The 12,537-nt window shown below is 48.4% G+C and overlaps 1 protein-coding gene across 3 annotated transcripts in view; it reads right to left on the bottom strand.

Moving 5' to 3' along the window:
- The window catches only part of EDAR (ectodysplasin A receptor), a 90,804-nt gene extending 78,734 nt beyond the window's left edge, over positions 1-12,070 (bottom strand). For 2 of the 3 annotated variants that reach the window (XM_037742973.1, XM_037742974.1), the window contains exon 1: positions 11,653-11,954. The gene's annotated coding sequence lies outside the window, so the exon portion shown is untranslated. Of the gene's footprint in view, positions 1-11,652 lie in introns of all 3 variants that reach the window. The other variant, XM_017541144.2, reaches the window with a different exon arrangement.
- Positions 12,071-12,537: the final 467 nt, after the last annotated feature.

Genomic DNA, 12,537 nt, shown 5'->3' on the forward strand with positions numbered 1-12,537 from the left:
CCTGAACTAGAAGACTATTTCCAGATGTGAGGAGGGACTGGGGGCATCTAGATGTCCTCCTTCCTAGGACCCGGCTCTTACTAGGAGTCACCGTTGTTTCAAATACTGACAAAGTCCCAGAGATTCCCCAGTGAACAGAAGGCTTCAGAGCTGATGGTGGAAACAGGTCTCGGTGTCTGAAGGACCCACAGTGATCTCAGGACAGCTCCTGCTGAGAGCCGCGCCCTCTTTTCTTGTTCTACTTCTGTTTCACACACTTTTAAAGCCTTCATCAACTGCAAGACATCATAGTAAATGACACCCTAAAGAAAGACGGGCACTTGCTTGTTCTCTTATCTACAGGCAGGATCTACGGCCTCTGTGGATGTAGATAATACTCCTCAGGGAGCTTCTATTCTTGTAGAGGGACTCCAGACAACTTCATCCCATAGAACAGGGCTGCAGTTCAAAGTTGTTCTTCCTTAACCTGACAAACGACACTGACATGGGGGAAGAGCCCCGGTAAGAAGACCAGCAAAGGGCCCCAGAGGGCAAGGTTGCACAAGTACCGCCTCTGTGATGCCAAGTTCGGGATCTGCTGAGCTATGGCCTTCACTGGGAATAGCTGCAGATATCTTTTAGGAATCCATCATGGGTCTCTGAAGCAGAAAAAGATCCAGGCAGGGCGTGGAAGTGTTTAAGGGGTAAAATACACCATCCAGGTCTAGAACATCTGATTACATCTCTGTGGTTCCCAATAATCACCATCTTATTAGGTGGCCAGGTCTCCCATTAAGTACAAAAAGCTCATTAATGAAACAAAAATATTGAACTTGGTAGCCTCTGCCTGTCTTTGCTTATCTGTGTGTTTGTCATATTTGTTAGATGCTTCAAGAGTTTCATGATTTATTTCTAGAGGGCAGAGCTCCAAGGGAGCCATGGACTTAGGGAACACTCAAATCCTCCCAAGGAGGCTGAGCTTCAGAGCACCAAGGAGAAGTTTTTTCTTGTTTAACAGTGATTTTTAACAAAGAATTCATTTTAACTATTGATATTAAAATATTAGATTGACCTAGTTAGAACCTGAGATGCAGTGAAGTTTGGTCAGAGAAAATGGGTTCTACAGCGAGGCAGAACACCTGCAGACAATGCCAGCCCTGCTTGGGTTTCGGTATGGAGAGAGTCTATCGGTAAGCTGGAGAAAAGACAGGAAAATCCATTCTGAAAGCAGTAGGGCACCAATGAAGTTGTTAGCACAGCTGCAAATATGGCTAAATTAAACCCAATAGGCAAATAATCCACATACAGAGCAGAGGGAAGCAGATAATGTAAACTCCGACGAAGACCATTTGAAAGCTTTCCAAAAGGAAGCCATTAACCCAGGAGAGTTCTCAGCAGGGCTGGAGGGAGTGAGGTGTGTAAAGTGCAGACATTCCATTTCCAATGAGGCATCTACTCAGTTAGCAGAAAAGTGCCAGCTTCAAAAATGTTCAGTGTTGTGGAAAACGAGAGTCACCGAAAACCCGAAAATGTGGAACCATCTGAGGATGCCACCAAGGCTGTCCCTCCCTCTCACTGTGTTTCTCCATCCACTGTCAGAGTACTTGACCCGCACCCAAGGAACAGATCTTTCTTGCTGTTGAGTAAAAGGAGAATTTGCACCTTAGAGCCCCGACATGCAGAATTAAAGGTGTCATCTGGTTGGAGAAGTTTAGAGTCTGATTTGCCTCTTACATTTGGTGAACCTTATTCCTCCAACACTCTGTTGGGGCTGACCTTGGGTTGCCTCTGGGGCACCACTTCCCTCAGCCGGGTCCAAGCCCCATCCCAAGCTTCTGTTGCTGTCTCGCTGTCGCTCTCTCTCTCTCTCTCTCTCTCTCTCTCTCACACACACACACACACACACACACACACACACACACACACACACACACAGCATACCCCAGCAACTGAAGGGGGGCCTGGAGAAAGCAAGCCAGTAAGCTAGGGGCATGTCAGGTGGTGGCTGGGGGCTGGAAGACCCTGAGCCAGGCTGCTGAGGTGCAGGGCTGTGGAGAAGAGAATCCCCTCCAGCCTCCCTACCCAGGGTCAGATTAATCATGAAGGATGCAGACGGCAGGAACTGCAGAGGAGAGGAGAGCTTCAGCAGGTCCAGGCAGCAGTAGCCAGCAGAGGAGGAGCCACTGAGGTGCACAACACCAGCTGAATGGGTCCACTGAATACAGTTTCTTCACCTTGGCCATCTAACATGACATGCTTCCTGCTGGGCCCTGACAGCCAGCCCAGCTCTGATCGGCGACACATGGGTGGGGGATGCCTGGCATCACAGCTAGGGAGTGGGAAGTGGGGTGCTGTGGCTCTATTATCCTGGCTGAGATGAAGCAGGCACATGACTCTCCTGGCCTCTGCTTCCTCATTTGAAAATCAGTGTGATACCCTCACCTCCCAAGCTTGCTGTATCAGTGATCATGGACACACTCACACTTAACAGATCTGCCATTGTCAAGTTCAACTGGATGACATGGGGACTGGGAGGAGGCAGCAGGCAAGTTACCACTTTCTCTGCTCTCAACCTGATATGCTACTATTTCAAGGTCTCCTGGTTGTTCTTTAACTCCAGCTTATTTCATTCTCTTCCTTGTTTGCTTCACTGATTCTGGAAAGTTCTGCAGTGAGAGAATCTCAGGGAAGCCTACGTGAGTCACATACCGAAACCTCTGCGAAGGTGAGGATAGCAAAAGTCCCCTTGGGAGGCTCTGGAGAGCACAGGAGGAAACTGACACTCCCGCTCTGGTGGGCACATCCCGCCCCTCACCTCAGCAGCAAGTTGTGATTTCAAAGTAATACTTATTCCTTACCAAGTTCTAGGTTCAAATTATATATATATATATATATAAAAATAATATATATATAATATATATCTAACTATATAATATCTACATATGTATAATATCTATGTGATATTGTGTGTGTATGTATAAGGTGGACAGTGTTATGGATAAGGGTAAAACAGGAGTTTGGGGATGGGAGCTGCTGTTTTATACAGTATGGGGCCAGAGAGGGTTTCTCTGATAGGACGATGCATTAGCATAGACCTGAAGGGAATGAGCAAGACACACAGGGGTCTTGGGCAAGAGCATTTTGAGCAGAAGGAACAAATGAGCTTGAATCACTATGGCCAGAGTGGGGTCAGGGTGTCACTGGTGGGGAGGTGGCCAACGTGTCACCATACTCCATGGGGGCTGGCAGAGCCTGCTCTGTCCCCCCAGCAACCTGGGTAGCTGCCCCTTAACTGCAGGGTCCTGATTGGGTTTTGAAACCTGGTCAAATTGATAGATTGCTCCAAGGGCAGAGAGTGACCTCTGATGGACTTGACTGTGGAGAGTGACTGCCAGGCAGAGGCTGACCCATCAGTGTATACGGAGCGTGAGCAGGACTTCCAGCATGGCCGCGGCTTGCTCTAAGCACTCTGCCTGTCTTGGCTCTCGGAAATCCACACAATACTGCCATGAGGCAAGTACTGTGACCCTCCCTCTGGAAACTGACAGAAATTACTCAGCGATGCTGATCTGAAGCTCCACCACTAGCACAGGAAGGAGTTGGCTTTGGGCCTGTGTCCACCAGAGGCTGGGCTCCCCCCCACCCTGCTGCCAGCATTCTTTCCTGAGCTGCAGCCGCCCCAGGTGGCTAGCCCATGCCAGTCCAACCCCACCAGGACCAGTCCCACCTGACTTCAGTGAAGAAGAAAGGCTCCTGAAGTTGAAGCTGTCTGGTGCGTCTTAGGTCTGGTGTGACTGCTGTTGTAAGAAGAAAGGCTGGCTAGGTCTGCTCTTGGCCTTGGGGACAGAAAGAGAAGCTCCCATTTTCTGCTCTAGCTCCCAGCATCCTGCAGCCCAGACAACACCTGTCCCAGGGTCTGGGGCCAGCCAGCAGGGCTGTCTGCTGAAGTGTTTCTGGGAAGCTCAGTCATAATGAGCATTTTACACATCTGTCTATACCTAGATCCCTGCTTGATATATACTGTCTCCACACCAGAGATAGTTATACAAGGCTAGACTTCAGGCTACTTTGAAACAGCCCACATCATCCCAGCTCTCATTTCTGAAAGAGCCCATGGAAAAGACACCAAGGTGAAGTCCATGAACTCACCAGGAGGGAGGTCTCAGGCACACCACCTCACCTCTCCCAGCCTTACTCTGCATATGTGTGAAGCAATGATGATTATCTCGATTTCACAGGACTGCTGTGCAGATGAAGCAAGATGGAAACACTATGAAAGTAACAGATGCCCAATAATTGTGGGTTTCTTCAACATTTATTGAATACCTACTGTGTCCAGCCACTGTGCTAGGTGACAGAATGAACAGAGGAATGCCCCCATCCTCAAAGAGGGCACAGTCAGTGCAATGGCAGGGACAGATGTTTAACAGCTCAATCACAGCACAGTGCAATTTGGCTATATCTCCTATTTCCTTCTTTCAATGTTTCAGGCCATGAGAATAGGAGCCAGGTATTCTATTTCTATTAGATCTTCTCACAAAGCCTTGAGTAAGATCTAGAGCACATTGTCCTATGGCAAGTGCAGTAGTCACTCTAAGAAATGCTCCAGGGTGAACAGGAAAGCACACACCTCAAACCTCATCCAGCCCACATTGGGAGAGCTGTTTCCAGAACAGAAACCCAGGGAGGTGGGTGGAAGCCTTAGACCTTCCCTGGTGGGAGGCTGTCATCCTGCTAGAGGCCTGCATCTCCAGAGGCCCCTGCTTTAACTGACTCCACGAGAGGCACACAGCCAGTCCTTTGAGAACTAGGGACATTGGTGTTTGCCAGTGTATCAGTTCTGTTTATTCTGTAAACATAAGGAGGAGCTCAACATTCAACTGTACTTCATTTTGCAATCTTCGCAAAATAAATATTTGCCTTCAAAAGCAACAACTCTGATAATCATCAGGATAATATTCTCCAGTGCCATTTCCCTCACACACGCCAGACACAGAAGGCAAGTCAGAGTGCTGTGTGTGGTCTGTTTGGATAATAATTTTCATCTGGAAACCTCAAGTTGGAAACCAACTGGCAGCAATTCTAAAGAAAGTTTGGTCTCCTGGTTTTTAGAGTTAACTCAAAACCAAGTGTCCCCAGTCACCTACGTCTCCTTGTTTTGGTTGCCTCTGCCCATAAAATGAGGCGCCAAATTACTTTAGTGAGTGCTGGTGGGAAACTAGGACATTGGCAGGGATCACAGTGGCCATAGAACAAGGACTGGCCCCTTCCAGGGGCCACCCAGACAGGCCAGGTGCTTGCTGCATGTGCAGGGATGGTCTCTCTCTCTCCAAATCTAAGAAGGAGCTAAAATTCAAAAAGAGTTCTGCTGAATGTAAATAATACTTATTGGAGATTTTATTGCCCATAATGAAATCCATCAACAGAAAACCACACTCTGCAAATCTACTGATGCACAATTACTTTGTGCTGCTTACAAATCCCACTCTAAACTCAGCTGCCAGTGCCCTCCCTTGGCCACGCTTCTTGGAGATACAGGCTTTCTATAGAGGATGCATCATGTCAACAAACACATTCCCAGAGTGTACACTCTGATTTATCTTCTTCATTAAGGGCAGGAGGGTTTAGGAACGGCCATTTTGAGTCTTTATTAAGGACTAAATCTTAAAGAAAATGAAACTTGGGACTCCTCTAAAGTACCTTTTAGGGATGCTCAGTGCATTTCAGTATTTTTAAGGATTAGAATTTTTCTGGGCCAGAGGTAATGTTTATTACACAAGGACACAGAGCCTCAATCCAAACAGTAAACCATAAAACCACATCTAACTGGGTAAATAAAACCAGCCAACATAACAGACGTCTGCATCCCAATGGAGCATTCCCCATGGACTTGCACTTTCCTGTATTCACCAGACCCCAACCAGACATCAAGTCAACAATCCTGCCCTTCCAGCTCCCCCGCCCCATGATCTATCTGTCTGTTTTCACTGTCCTGGGCTTCTCAGAGACAGGTATGTTCCTCCAGGCTGACTTCCCTCCTAATCGGCCTCCATCGTTCAGTTATGAGGAAGGAAATCAAACTTTCCAGGTATCGGTTGCTCCATGAGGAACAGGTCAGGGAAACCAGATTCTCCCCAACTCCAAAGGCCATATGGAGTCAACAGGAACAGCTGTGGCATGCTGGCCCAGGGCATCCATGATCTCTGAACCTGTTCCCCAACAATTTTGCCAACTGGGCTGTCAGGGAGCCGCTGCATCCCCACCCCATCTCACATCTGATGCTGGAACGTGTCCCTCTCTCCAAGTGAGGAGGAAGCGAGTGCAGCTGGCCAGGGGCTTTGAGGCTGTTTGGGATGCCCCAGCAGGGCTGCAAGGGGGGCAATGGTGATGACTGTTGCTAAGTGTTCTTTCTATATACAACTTACTGAGTCCTGATAATCTACTTTCAGATTTTTGGAAGTGTAATCATGCGTTTCAGGTTAGGGTCTTTATAATTTTTCTCAGAATGGATCCCTCTGGCATGTGTTAATGGCCAAGCGAGCAGGTGTTGGTGGAAACAGATCATTCCTCTCCTGCCATCGCTCCTGCTGCCTGCCCTTCCTGCCCTGCACCTCAGTCAAGCCAGCCCTCCTAGGAAAAGGCTACCTGGAGATCCAGCTCCTTAGGAGCGGATACTCAGAATACAGCAACCGGCATGGCATGGGATGGGGTGATGTGGCACTGACTGTCCCAGAACAACACAGGGTATGAGCCACCATGGCTGAACGTCTGCCCTGACTTGGCTTCTATTTGTCTTCCCTTCACGCTCAATGAGAGCCCAGCTCCCTTGCCATGGCCCGCTCACGCTCCTGGTTCTCCTCTCCTCCTGTTCTTCCCTCCTTCCCCTCTGCTCCAGCAGCATGGCCTTCCTGCTGGTGCGGGGACGTCTCCAGCTCACTCCACACCAGGATGTCCTTTCTTGCGGGTGTCCTGGTTCACTTCCTCACTTCATCTAGGTCTTTACTCGACTATTTCATTTCCCAAGAAGCCCTCACTCCCACCCTGGACACTTTCTTTCTGCCTGCCTTGCTGATTTTTTTTTTTCACAGAGCTGGATTTGTCCGTTATGGCTTCTCTCCCTGCAGCAGAATCTAAGCTCTGTGAGTGCAGGGATGTTCTCTCTCCTCACCCATGGGACCACTGTGTGACTACATCCCAGCATAGTGCCTGGCATGTAGCAGATACACAGAAAACATTTGCTGAATGAATGAATGTATGCTAAAGCCAACTTGAAATCTTCCCTGCTTCCTCCTGTGCATGCAGGATTCCGTGCAAATATGGGATTGGAAATACGGCAAATGGAAGGTTTTCTGTTTTTGTTTTTTTTTGAGATGGAGTCTCACTCTGTTGTCCAGGTTGGAGTGCAATGGCGTGATCTCAGCTCACTGCAACATCCGCCTCCCAGGTTCAACTGATTCTCCTGCCTCCCCTGAGTAGCTGAGATTACAAGCGTGCACTACCACGTCCGGCTGGTTTTTGTATATTAGTAGAGACAGAGTCTCACCATGTTGGCCAGGCTGTTCTTGAATTCCTCACCTCAGCCTTGTGTGTGATCCACCTGCCTCGGCCTCCCAAAGTGCTGGGATTACAGGTGTGCGCCACTGTGCCTGGCCCAGCAAATGGAATTTTTAAGAGAAGAGATTTGGTAACAATCTGAGAGTCATCAAAACAGTGCATGCCCCTCATTTTTTCTTGCAGTCTGGTTTTGCATGTCTTTCTTCTATCCTAAGAAAGCGCTTTCTCTCAGGATTAAGGCGTTGTTGGCAGAATCAACTCTTTTTTATTTTCAGGAGACTAATACTGTATCTTATCTCAGTATCTGTGCTCATCTTTTAGTTGCCTGTGTCTAGCCGTTGAATGGTATCAGCTAACAATGTCAGCCTTAAGCCCACTGACAAGCTTGGCTTTCGCACTGCACCTTGGGCCTCAGGGCTGTTAGTAAGAGTAACGTGACTGTGGTTGTTACTGCCCTCATTGCTGATTTCATCCCGACTCACAAGTGGAGGCGCCTTCCTGCTATGCTTGGAGCAGTCGGTCTGATTGACTGTGAAGTGAGTTGAGCTGGCATGAGCTCAGGGTGGTGCAGCCAGGGCTATTGGCACAGGTGCATCTTCCTCTGTGGGTCTCCTTATAGCCCATCTGTTTTCCATGGTCCTCTGTTTTGTCAGAAATGGAAAACAAAGGCCTCCTGGTTGGTTACATGTGTATGTAGGTGTATAAAATGATGGGCATTTCCAGAGTGTTGCCTGGGCAAGGAGGTCTGGGCAAGGGGGCAGGGCCCCCAGCTTCACCCACATATGCTTGCTCCTTCCTGGGGTCCAAACAGTGTGTTGCCACCCTCAAGCACCTAGCATTTGAGAAATAACAGGTGTCTCTGCCCCCAGAGATGGTAGCCTTGCCAACTGGGATTTGTTTGCTTATTGACTTAGGGTATGCTAATGTTTGAGCAAACCCCTTGTTCCCTACTGTGTGGTTAGAACAATTGGTGACCTTTCTCTGACAAGAAGGATGAAGGAGCTCATTCACCCATTCATTCATTCATTGGATGTATTTTCATGGAGTGCATGATGTGCTTGGGGTGTGCTATGACTGAAGACACTTCAGGTTGTAGGCTGACTGAAGACACTTCAGGTTGTAGGCTCCCTGAATACATGACCTAATGAATGACCAATTCCGGGAAGAGCCAGGGCAAAGCTTTTTCCTTAGCTTTGACTGTGCAGGGTTAGCTATCCTTGAGTAATGCTTTATGACACTCTAAGGAAAATGATGAAAAAGTAAATACAGTTGAGCTCATTTTTCTTAGGGGCCAATGGGCTGTCGGGATGCCTGAGCCCCAAATGCTATTTTGAAATTTTGTTTTAGTTACTAGACTACCTTAGATGGAACCACCTACAATGGCCTATATTTGACAGTTTTTCACTATATAAAAACTACAAACGCTCTAATATCTCCTGTACTATCAAACCTTTATCAGGAGGGTTCACAAAGAACAAAACTGAGATTGTTTCTTCTTGATCCCTCGCCTCTGAGGACAGGGCATGTGTGTTTGGGGCTGACACGACCCTGGGAAGCTAAGATACAGGAAGGGGAGTGTTTGCTCACTCCACTCTTATTTAATAATCCCTAGTGGTTGTCATTGCACCATCTCCTTGTGGGGGCAAATGTGCCAGTGTTGGAGGCAGAGGACACAGGTTCTGCTCTCAGCCCCTCCAATTACAAGTGATAGGCTCTGCCCAAGGCCTGGGCATTCTGAGTGCTAACCTAGACCAGCTCTTGTGTTCCTGTAAACATTTTCAGCTGTGTGACTTTGGGCAAGTTAGTGAACCTCTCTGAGCCTCAATTTTCTTATTGGGAAAATAGAGAAGACATTCATGAAAATGCTTTGTAAAGTGCTATAGAAATGTACAGCAAAGGTTGAGTGACTGGGCATCAGCTTATATTTCCTTGCTTTATTTTTTAGGAAAATAGTAACCTTGGGGATTTAAAAAAAAATCCTTCCTGCAATGTACAAATTCAGTAAGAACAGAATTGTAGGCATTGAGATGGAGGCGGCATGCTCGCAGGCAGGGCTGGCTGGGGCTTTTGTCTCCTAATTGATCTAATGTGCTAAGTGGGCTTAATGTAAGTTAATTAATGATACTGTTGGGGTAGAATATCTAGGCAGAGCCTCAAACAGTATCAAAGAAATGAGCAGGCAGGTGTCATCCAGGATAATTGAGGCATGTAGGCAGCAACTAGACAGGCTAGGAGGAGGGTGAGGGGAAACTGAGCCCAGCTGAGGGGCTGAGCCCCTTAAGCAGCAAGGCTGTCTGCCAAACACCATCCTGTTTAGAGCTCCTGTATTTGAATTTCAGATTTGCTTGAGTCTTTGAAGCTGGTTTCCTGAGCATTTCCTTGAGAATAAATTCTATTCTTCAGAAACCACAAAATGCACTCACCTGGACCCAGAAAGGAGAGTCAGGTAACCCAGCTTCCGACGGTGGGCCTATGGGACCTGAGGAACTTTGACTAGAAGAGGCTCCTGGTTTAACAGAGGCAAGTCGGTTTTGTGCTCCGGGAGGTGGGGTAGGACCAGGTCTGTCTGTACTCCCGAGCAATGCCGGGCTGCCGCCCAATGGCAGACACTGGACTAGGGATGAGGGTACCACGACACCTGAGAAACAGAGACGAGCCCCTGACACTTCTGCACGTCACAAACATGTATCCCCAACAACATGAAAGTCCAGCTCACAAAAGCAAGAAACCAGGTAGTGGCCAGGGAGTGAAAATCAAGCATTTCAGGAAAATTTTATTTACTTATTCCTCCCAAAGACCGGTCTTTCCAAGATTATCCTCCAACTGTGCTGTCACAAATTAATCCTCCCACAGCACAGCCTGGCCCATTTAGGGGTGTGGAGGGGTACAGCAGAGACCCCCGCTGATCACCACCAGGACGCCCAAACTTTCCCAGCCATGAAGGGTACATGAGATCATCATGGGAACCAATGCTTATTTCCCAACCTTGACCAGAGTCACTGTCTTTTTGGTAGCCTCTGTAAAAACGTATCTTTAAACATTTTAGGTGGCTATGTCTTAGAAACCTCAGAGTATCAAGCCAGGCAAGAAATATTCTATCTTAGAGGACTGGATCCCTTTTCTCCTTCAGTCTATTATGGTTCTTCACCTCTTTGTTACATTTTCATGCTTGCTTAGAAAGTGTCGCAAAAATGCCACTTGAGAGCCGCAGAGCAGTGGCCTGGGGACCAGGGAAGAAGACTGTGGAGCTCCTGTCTCTCCGTAAGTCTCCTCATATGCATGTGCCCCTGGCTGTGTGGGATTCCCGACTGACCAGCATCTGCCCTGCTAGTAGATTTTAACTGTCCCTCTTGCTGCTGACTCCGCACGACATGGGCAGGGAAACCCAGTGGGGACCTTGCCTGCTGTCCTCCCTGTTCAGTCACCCTCTTCTTGCTGAGCTGACATCTAAGCTTGGCTGCTGCCGGAGGAGGCTGGAAATCAGAGCCGGCTCCTGTCTAGGATTCCAAACTGCCCCACTGTCTGTCAGAGTGTTGAGAGGAACCTCTTGGCTGGAAATGAAAACCTCAGTCATCACAAATAGGTACCCACTCCCCTGCTTCTCTTCCTCTCCCTGCTTCCCCCACCAACACAGAAGCCAGGGTATGGAAGATCTCAGACTTGATTGGAAACCCCACTTGGAAGGTCTCTTAGGGCACAGTGGGTATGCAGGGTTGGAGGCAGGTACAGAGCCCGGCTAGAGTCCCAGCTGTGCCTGCCTTCCCCAGTAAGCCAGCACAGGGCAAACCTGAGACTACTTTTCATGCTCCCTGGAGGAACCCATTGCTTTAGTAGCCCAAATCTTACAGCCTGTGAAACACACACAGAATTTGGCTCCCTAACCAATTGTGCAAACAACAGCAAAACAGGGTTTCTGATGTTTTCCTGGAAACAAAGGAACAATCTCAGGTCTTAGAACTGGTAGGGCAGACATACTGCAATCGGTAAAGCTTGTTCAAACGCAACCCAGAAATGACATGCATTTCAAAAATGCACCCAGCCTGTCTCCCAGCCCCTGACACCTTGGTCTCAGCCACAGCTGAAGAGTTTAGAAAACCAGAGGAAAGGACCAAGGCTTACCTGGCTCCCGCTGGAGGTCACCGTCAGTCCCAGAAGAGGATGGGTCTCTGAAGAAAGCCAGGCACCATCCAGTTCTGGGTGACAGGCTTCACAGGTGGCTACCCTGGCAGCGCTCTCAGAAACAGATAATCTATGTCCCCAGAGGCCGTCAGGGCTGCCTGGGACCTGGCACACCTCTCTGCCACCAGCCTTGCTTCCTTTCCTTTCCGTTTAAAAGGCTTCCCGGGAATGCTTCCTTGACTGCTCCCTGTCCCGTCTCCAAGTTTGGAAACTCAGCCCTTGCCGAGGGGCTTTCCCTCATTGCAAACTCACCTGCACCATCTAGAGGTCTCTCCCAGCACTGGAGAGGCTGAAGCGGGCACGTTTAGCGCTGCTGCCATAGGTCCCTGGCATAGCTGGCTCCCTGGACATCTGCCCCTTAAGAGATCTATTGGAATGCATAAAAGCCATGGGTTTTTTTTTTTTTTTTTTTTTTTGCAGGGGTGGGAGTCTTGCTTCTCTCAGAGCCTTTAGGCATGGGAGTGCTAAAAAGCTAACTAGCATTAAAATATCATTAATCAAAGCTTGTTCTTAGAAGGACCCCCCCCCCCACTGAGATGGCTACAGGCATGGGTGCCACTGCGAGGATTCAGCTTCCAGCATGTCTGTTCACATTCCTACCCAGCCCCCACACATCCCTCAGGGTTTCAGTCACCAGGACTGCTCTTCCTTTCCTCTCCGTGGACACCCCACACCACCAGCAGATAACTCCAGATAACCATACATACCCCCCATATCACTAGGTAATTAGAAAGCCATTTGAAACACAAACATTTTGAAAGGACATGCCTTTCAGTATTGGGCAATCATTTCTCAAAAAGAAAATGATCAGGGGGAAAAAACAGC

Source organism: Cebus imitator, unplaced genomic scaffold (genome assembly GCF_001604975.1).
Source record: "Cebus imitator isolate Cc_AM_T3 unplaced genomic scaffold, Cebus_imitator-1.0 Scaffold131, whole genome shotgun sequence".
NCBI lineage: Eukaryota > Metazoa > Chordata > Mammalia > Primates > Cebidae > Cebus > Cebus imitator.